Genomic DNA, 8564 nt, shown 5'->3' with positions numbered 1-8564 from the left:
ATTGGTTCTTGTGAATGGGAAGATGACAGCAGTAGAGCTCACTTCACACAGAGACTGATGTTACAATGACACCTTTCTGATCTGGCTCTGCTTTCTTCTGTGTGCTAGCTTTGTTCTTAGCTTTTCATTTGTGTCTCTGTGATAGCTGCATCAAATCTGGGTCTTCTCTGCTAAACCACAAGTCCACAGGGAAAGAATGAGAGATGTTGTTTCCAGAATTTTCAAAAGGTCTTATTGCATAACTGGTTCTGAATGATTCTGAATAGGCCATCTGCCCACCTCTGATCCAATCACTGTTACCCAAGGAATACAAGAGGCCAGTTAGCTAAGGCCCAGGCAATATGGTCCACTCATGAATTAGGAATGAAGTTGGCTCCCTTTGGATCCCTTAAAAGAGTTGAAGAAGGTGGGTAGCTCAGAGGTGAATTGAGATACAGTTAGTGGATTAGATGAATGGATACCAGGCCACCATATCAACATGTTTTCTACTGTGGAATACTAAAGTTAATTTGTGGTTATCTACATCATCTGAACTATAATGAACAACTTAAAAATAAATTTATTAGTTTTTGATCTTTTAAATCTGTTTTTCTATTTCTATTAAAAAATTATGATATTTATTTGGTATTTTCAATACCTGGAGCCAAAATGCTCTACTCATGATATCACAATTCATTGTTCTTGTGGAAGAGATTTTGATATCTTGAGTTAGATCATAAATACAGGTGAAAAGTGATTTGTGGGAACCAGAGAGAGAAACTCTGAGAAAGAATAAAGACCCTGAAATAGACTCATGAAAGTTCTCCCCTTCCACCCACCCTTATAATCACTGATATTCAAAAATAAATGTTAAATGTGATTCATAATGTATTGGTATAATTGTTTTTTACACAAACACATGCATTAATTTTTCTTCATTTCCCCCTCAGATAGGCTCTTAGGCATTATAATGTTTAATGATAATTTATAAATGTTGACTTATCATGAATTTCATTAGCATTAGTATTATTTAACACAAATTAATAAATAATGAAGTTGCTCTATATTTATAGAAATTAAAAATTACATGTTGGTGAAATCAAAAGTGAAATTGACAGGCCACATAGTTCATAAGAAATTACTATTATAGGGCGGCACCTGTGGCTCAAGGAGTAGGGTGCCGGTCCCATATGCCGGAGGTGGCTGTTTCAAACCCAGACCCGGCCAAAAAAAAAAAAGAAATTACTATTATATGTTAATTATATGTGGTATTCACAGGCAAAGACTATAGATATATTCCAAAAATCAATAATTCTGATAGAGAGGGTAAAGAATAACAATATTAAATCAAAACTTCTTATAGTCAATATCACTTGCATGTTTAATTTATAAAATGATTTTAATTAGCCAACAAAGCCACATCTTGCAAAGGAAGTCCTAAATAGGGGTCACTAGTATTAAATAATTATTCAACATTCATTTTTCATATATAACTACTGAAGGTTATAGAGACCTGGTTCTCACAGAAGTGTAATTTTGAATTAACAAAGTATTAATATACAGAGTTCAGTAAAAGTACTTTATTTCTCAGGTACTGAGTCTATATGAGGAAAAGAGGGAGATATGAATCTCTTAAGTATTATTTTTCTTCTCATCCTACACCAAGAGGAAAAAAATGCACTACATCTCACAATGATCTGCATGTTTACATCCCCCCCCCGCAAAAAAAAAATTCATATGTTGAAATCTTCACCCACAACATGATGGTATTAGGAGGTAGGGCCTTTGGGATATGATTAGGTCATAGAGATGCTGCCCTGCTGAATGTGGTTAGTGTCTTTATAAAAGAGGTCCTTTGTTCCTTCCACCATGTTAGAGAGAGAGAGAAGGCTCCCGAGGAGAAAGTAGGCCCTCACCAGACCCTAAATCTGCTAGTGGCAGATCTTGGACTGCTTAGCCTCCAGAGCTGTGAGAAATACATTTTTTTGTTGTTTGTAAGTTACCATTCTATGGGGTTTTATTATACCAGAACATATTTTTCTATAAGTATGTTTATAAGTATTTATAATTAATGTTAGGTGAAATTTTCAATGTGATTTAATATTTGAGTTCATGGTATACCACAATCTTCACCAAGACTTCAGAATGATTCTCTGGATAGATCATTAATAAGACATTAGTTTGACCATAGAGAAAAAAGGAAAAGAAAAAGATGGCATTAGCTCTTAGAGGAAGTCTTCTCTGAATAACCTGAATCCCAGCATGATATAGTGGAGAGGAGAGCATGAGATTTGGCATCAGGTGGAAGCAGAACGGAATTTGAATCCTGAAACTCACTAATTGATGACTGTAAACTTTGATCAACTTGATGAATTTCACTGTGAATGAGTGTTTTGATTAACCCAAATGGATTAATTATTCCAATTTAACAAGATTGCTTACAGAAAATACTTAATATAAACTTTGCGGAGAATACCTAAATTTTATTCACCTTAAATTGTTTGAAAAACATACATATATATATAATATATATATATGCATGTTTATTATATGCATGTCAATAACATATGTGTGAATAACAACTTCATTGCTCATACTATTATACCATTGTCAAGCAGAGCAATAAACTAGCATATTAAACCTTATGTATCTTTATATTTGTGATTTTTTAATGTATTTTATATATAAATGCATATATGATAAATCGCTATTTAATCCTCTATTTTTTGGACAGGAAAAAATCATTTTACTCTCATCTACATCTCTGTAGTCACTCCTTATCTGCAATTTTATTTTCCATAATTTCAGTTACCCATGGTCAATTGTTGCCCCCAAATATCAAATAGAAAATTTTAGAAAGAAATATTAAATTTTAAATTGCACACTGTTTTGTACAGCATGTTGAAATCTTGTGCCATTCTGCTCCATATTCTCCAGAGCACGAATCCTCCCTCCCTTTGTTCAGAATGACCACCTCTCATGCTCTCTGCCCATTAGTCACTTACAAGTCATCTTGGTGATCAGATTGACTGTCATGTTATCACATGCATTCAAGTAACATTTATTTTATTCATTAATAACCCCAAAGCACAAGAGGGTTGGCATATTTTTATGGTTGTTCTGTTTTATTATTGCTTGTTGTTGTTAATCTCTCACTGTGCCTAAATTATAAATTAAGCTTTTTCATAGGTATGTGTGTATAGAAAAAAACACAGTATATATTATATGCATATTATCTACAGTTTCAGGCATCCACTAAGGGTCTTAGAATATATCTCATATGGAGAAGGGGTAAATACTATGTGCTTTCAAAAATTTCATGATTTTCTGCATTAAGGATTTGGAACAGAGGATTGACAGGAAGCAACTTGCTTTACCTCAGCATGCAAGACATTATTTTCACTATGTCTAAAATATTTAATCCTGTAAAGAGCAGAGCCGGGATGAGAGAACTTTTCCTTTTAATTGCTTCTTTGATTTTTATCAGCTGCTTTAGCCTTGTTGCTGATGCCAAGCATAGTTAGAAGAGCTGGAATTTGAGAGATAACAGAATAGTGGCTTCTGCGTAGCTTACAGATGCCAAGCAAAGCCTCTTTATTGATATTCTTTTTAAAGAGTTCACTGAGGTACAGCTCACAGTCGTCTAATGGAATGGAAAACAGAAATCCCTTTGAAAATAAGAGATAGAATTCAAGGTCACACTCCTGCAAACCAGTATTCCCTATATCCTTACCTTTCTGAAAACAGTAAATGGTTTATCTGGGTTTGTTCGCTGCATGCTGATGGTATCACACTTTATCACTCTCCAAAGAAAGACATCACTAGCATATTTTAAAACAACAATTTTTCTTATTAAGAAGATTTCTTAATATCTTCAAATTATCAGATAATTTGAACCCCAAAATTCCTCACTGGGGGAAAAAAACATTCATATCATAAGTTGCAGTTCTTCTAAGTATAGTTATAGTGGGTACATTTTCTCTTAGATGGGCCCACTGGACCTACTACAATTATAAATTTTGGAAAATACTTACAGCATTCAGGACAAGAGAAAAAAATATTGTATTACTCCTATGTATATGACAAAATGTTCTTGGTCATTTTCCCTCTGTTTCTTTAATAGTGAATCCTTCAAAAATGAACACATTCATTATGACCTGCTAGACCATCAGATTACCATTGCACAAGAAGCCTAAGCCAAAAAACCCTCAAAGTTTAGCTCCATCTGACTTTCTGATTCAGTAGGTTGGAGAAAAATACCAAGAATTTTTATATTTACCAATTTCTTAGATGATACTGATGCTGCTGTTCTGGGAACCACATGATTGGCATAAGTCTTAGTAAATTCATTAGCCAGTGATAATTCATTGGAGTAACATATATGGAAAATATATTCCATATATAACATATAATCATAGATATTATCATAGATAATTTATTAATCAGAACTAGAAATTCATTAGCATTTGCATAAGGGTCTTAAAATTTTACCATATTGAATGTATAAGGGATAGCTAAAACCATAAACTGTAAACACGAAGAATAGAATAAAATGGAAAAATCTCCATCATAACTATAACAAATCAGTTCAGTGAGCAATGATATTTGGAGATCATAAAAATATGTATGTGCTACAAAATGTAAGATTTTGTTTACAGCCTACTGCCAATAGGCACTTAAGATACAAATTATGTTCAATTATTGAAAGATAAATGTTTTCTTGAATTTCTAAGTGTTGTAACCTGAGACATTATATAACTCCTTTGGTCACTTTTTAGGGGCAAGTATTTGTTGGAACTTTCTTACTGACAGTTAATATAGTGATTTTTAATTTTTGTGCCAAATTTATTAATAATTAATGTGTACATTTTATATTTGCTTTAGCAAATTTTGATATAGTTATAAATTTTACACTTTTTACAACTGAATATTTATATTGTTAGATAATTGTGACTGGTCCTCAGACTATACAGACCAGAGTACATTTTTTAAAGGGTAAATAAGAAGTAAAATGTAAATTGACTTAAAGTTACGTGAACAAAAAATAAAAAAAAAAACACAAGGACAACAAAAAGAATTCATATTTACTGAAATACAGGAGGGCTTTATTTTATTTTTATGCATGAGAGAGCTATAGGGAAGTTAAGTTATTTTCTAATTCAAATAACAAAAACAATAGCAAAAAAGGGAATGTGATTCCTGAGAATGTTTAAATTAAGAGGAAGACAAAAAAGAAATGTTGAATGTATGATCCACAATTACAATGTAATGTTTTGAGTCTTTTAATCCTTTCAAACTTGCCTCCCCACTGAATCTACTATTATTTAAGACTGCTCTAACTATACTGACAGTATGAAAACTATAGACCTGGAATGGAACTGCATGATAGAAGAAAACAAAGTAAGGATAAAGCAGTTACCTCTCAATGTTAGTGAGTACTGCTTATGAAAACTGAAACGTCACTCTCAAAGATCTAATTCATTAATTTGCAAGTAGCCTCAGGAATCCACGTTTGTCAATGATTATAATAAGAACCAATTTGGAAAACTCTAGAAAAGAGGGCAGTGTCTACAAAGTTCTTTTCTGTGCCTTGTTTCTTACTCGAGGACAATTAGTTTCGCATTCTGGATTGCCCATAAAGACTGAGTGCTTATCACAAGACTTAGAGTTAAGCCACACTGTTGAAAAGACCCTGTATAGACAAGCCCTGTCAATACACTGCCAGAGGAAGGGACCACACCTTGGCTTATCAAAATATTTCCCTAAAAATAAGACATTTGAAGACTTAAACAGTTAAAGGTGTCTTCTTCTCTGAAAAAATCGCCAAGATGCACAGAAGGCTTTCCTAATTTTAGCACTGAAAACAAGATGGCCCATGCGGTGCCTTAGACCTGGGCAAACCACAGCAGTCAGTAACCCCACCGCTGATTGTGATTGAATGTTTTATTCTCCGCTACCTATGCAGTAGCTGAAGCAATGAACAAACAAAACTTCAATTTAGAGGGCTTCTTTTTTCTTTTTCAATTGCATTCTTGCTCCTATTTTGCTAATATCCTTTACATATTTTCAGAACAAAAAACAAAATATCAAACAGCCAGCAAATCCATGAGTGACATGAAGGCAAACACATCATATTCACCTTTCCACCCGCAGCATCTAACCCAGAGCCTGACACTATGAGAGATATTCAGTAAAAGGAAGAGGTGGGAAGACCTTAAAATACCACTTTTCATACGTATCAAAGAAGTCATTTCCACCTGTGAATATGCTTAGAGGTGGCTCTTCTCACTCCCCACTACTAACAAATGTGTTTTTACCAATCTTAAACTATGCTGTCATTATATTCTCCACTTACCTGTCAGAAGAATTGCTGAAGTGCTAGATAGAAAACAGATCTGTTGTGAAGTTTGCTCTAGAAAAATACAGAAATGCAGGTAACATTTCTAACCAGAAATGTTAGAGAAATACAGAAATGCTGGTATAGGTAGAGGTTAGGGAGTTCTTCCCAGCCCTTTTGTTGTCTATCAACAAGGATGCCAGTAAAGTCAGATTAAAATCAGACATTTTTCAAGAGAGAAGGTTGAAAAATGCACATAAACCCTGCCAAGGCAAGCTGCGACCCCAACAATACAAACAAAAGGTACAAAATCCATCCCAAGTGAACCGGAGTCCCCTCCCCCATAAGCACAGCTCAGATACTCCATACAAACAAGTGAGCAGAGTTCGAAAGTTCTCTTATTATATCCCATGGGAGAGACCCTCTAAAAACAGGACCTACTTCCCCTACTAGGTTGCCATGGCACTCTCCTGCCAGGCATAAAACTGTATAAAACTATATATATTCTGAGCTCCCAGTACTCCCCTTCACTCTCACTCTGAGGTCTGGAAGCCTGTCCCCCAGGAGTCCAGATTCCTGGGTATTTTCTCAAGAGGTGTGGACAGGGCCTGGACTGTTGCTGGTCAGTGCTGATTCTGTGGCATGAGAGTAAGGAGAAGACGGTCAGCTGAGAGGGAACCATGCTAGAGCAGCAGTGCCCTAAGGCACAGAGCAGCATCCATTTTTGGCAACAATAGGCCTCACCACTGGATATTCTGGAGTCACACCCCCTGTCTCTCTGTGCAGCCAGAAAAGGCTGGGCATCTTCTCTGGTGGTAGCCACTGGTGGAACAGATCTGGGCTCCATGAGTAAAGGGTTTACCTGAGACGGTACCAGCCTAAGCTGAGTGAGGGGACTAGAATTCACATGCACAGAGCCAGCAGATTCCCAGGGTGGGGCTGACCCAGAGGACCGCTTTACTGAGCCTAAGACCACCTGGCCCTCAGGGGATCATTAGCTGAGACAAAGGAGGGCAGGCAGAAGTTGGAACTGACAGCTAACTGTCCTGCTGGAAAACAAACAGCAGCCGAGACAGGGCAATTAGCACAGACAGGGCCTGAGGGGCAGGTTCTGTGAATTTTAACAGTGTCTCTTCTGCAGGGAAATATAGAAGGGACAGAAACAAATTCTGCAAAGTTGTTCTGTTCTGTCAGTAACATCAATCAGGGGTGGGGCTGGAACTGAGTGAACAGCCCCAGCCTCCATTAAGTATCCGAGGTTGTCAGGCCTCAACTCCCCCTGCCGGATAGTGGCAGAGATAAGCAACCTGGCTGAGGAGACATAGATCACCCTATGATTCAGGCAGGGGCAAACCCTGGAGTATCTGCTCATTGGAGGCACCTGGGTCACAGCCCTGTGGGATTACCAGTGACTGGATGTGACAGAGCTACAAGGTAGGGAAGGAGGCATCAACCTTCCCAGACTAATCTACTTCCTGGGTGGGTCCTCCTGACCTCACAGAGCACCGGAGCAAGTCATATTTGACTTGAGTTGTTAGAAGACCTCTGTGATCTAGGTCCCAGAGACCTTTAAAACTCTCCCACCTAAGATAGGTTCTGACTGAGACAATTGATTTGGACCTCTCGAACTGGGCCATTCACCCAAGGACTATCCATGTAGTACCCTGGTTATGTGGTTGTGGGAAGGTTTGATTTTTCTTTTCCAAATGTTGCCTATGGGGGGCAGAGTGACTTAATTGCTGGTATTTCTCCACAGCTGAGACTTCAACCCAGAGTAACTGATTTACTAGGGTAGGACAGTGACCAGCTGAAAACAAAACAGAGCCACTTAGCCCCACCACACCAGGCAGGTTCCCAGTTTCTCTGGCCGTAGCACTGTATGGATCCTTGGCAAAGCTCTAGGGGAAAAGATATAAACACCAGTCCCAATTTTTGGGAAAAGGGCTGGTTAATCACTACTCCTGGAGCCCCCAACCAAAATTCTATTTATCCACTCATCTAGTAAAACAGTGTAAAATAATAATGAGGTGGAATCAGTGGAAAAACTCCAGTAACATGAATAACCAGCGTAGAAAAAACCTGCCCCCCAAGGAAAGATATGGCAGATGCAACTGAAGATCCCATTCATAAACAGATGGTCGAGATGTAAGAAATTGAATTCAGAAGTTGGATTACAAACAAGATTAATAGAATGGAGGAAAAGTTGGAATTAGAAATTCCACAAGCAATTCAAAAGTTGTCTCGAAAA

Source organism: Nycticebus coucang, chromosome 17 (genome assembly GCF_027406575.1).
Source record: "Nycticebus coucang isolate mNycCou1 chromosome 17, mNycCou1.pri, whole genome shotgun sequence".
NCBI classification, from domain to species: Eukaryota; Metazoa; Chordata; class Mammalia; order Primates; family Lorisidae; genus Nycticebus; species Nycticebus coucang.
This window is presented reverse-complemented; position numbering follows the sequence as displayed.